The following is an 876-nucleotide window of genomic DNA, read 5'->3' as shown; positions in this document are numbered from 1 at the left end:
ATTAAGTGTTTGAAGAAATAGTGATAGATCTTCTGCCAGAAAAGGTGATCCAGGTGGGAAGTAGGCTGATGCAATAGACGTGGGTATGGAGTTAATATTTATAGATGTAGCGACTATCTGCATGTGTTGGTTAGATTTAGGATGAAATGGTGAGTGTGGGATTTTAGTAGAAATTAGTAGTGCGGCACCAGCATGAGCTGAGTCATCGGGGTGATTGGCTTGGAGGCAGTCGTATCCGAAAATTTTAAATTTTGAACTGGAGGTGAGATGAGATTCGGAGATGAGAGCTATATCTATGTTTTTTTCTGCGAGAACAAGTTTAAGTTCTTCCGTGTTATTGGTGATTCCATTAGCGTTCCATTGAAGAATGTTTGTCGGTAAAAACTATACACAACACGAAGGAAAATATAATTTTGATGGTATTTCATTTCCAACACCACTATCGGATATTTCTAAATTTGAAAAAAATAATCCGAACGTCACTGTGAATGTGTATGGGTTAGACAAAAAGTTCCAGCCACCGCGTAAATATCCGACGTACGAGGTGTACCCGCTACGTGTCGTTGATGAGGAGAAAGCCAACCACCAAAGCAATGTTGAAATACACCGCAATAAAACTGGATTTACTATCTGATTATGAAATGCTATTAATGATTGAAAATGGTTAGTATAATGGAAATTATTTTTATTCCAACGGTAATACGATAACACTTCTATAGGTATTCGAGGAGGACTTACACAGGCCAGCATGCGGTACGCAAAACCTAACAACGAGAAAACACCTGATTATAACCCAGCAGACCCAAAATCCTGGCTTGTTTATCAGGATTGTAAGTTAATCTATACATCATTATTATCATTATAAAGCTAATTTTA

Source organism: Acyrthosiphon pisum, unplaced genomic scaffold (genome assembly GCF_005508785.2).
Source record: "Acyrthosiphon pisum isolate AL4f unplaced genomic scaffold, pea_aphid_22Mar2018_4r6ur Scaffold_20841;HRSCAF=22291, whole genome shotgun sequence".
NCBI classification, from domain to species: domain Eukaryota; kingdom Metazoa; phylum Arthropoda; class Insecta; order Hemiptera; family Aphididae; genus Acyrthosiphon; species Acyrthosiphon pisum.
Note: the sequence above shows the minus strand (reverse complement) of the source record.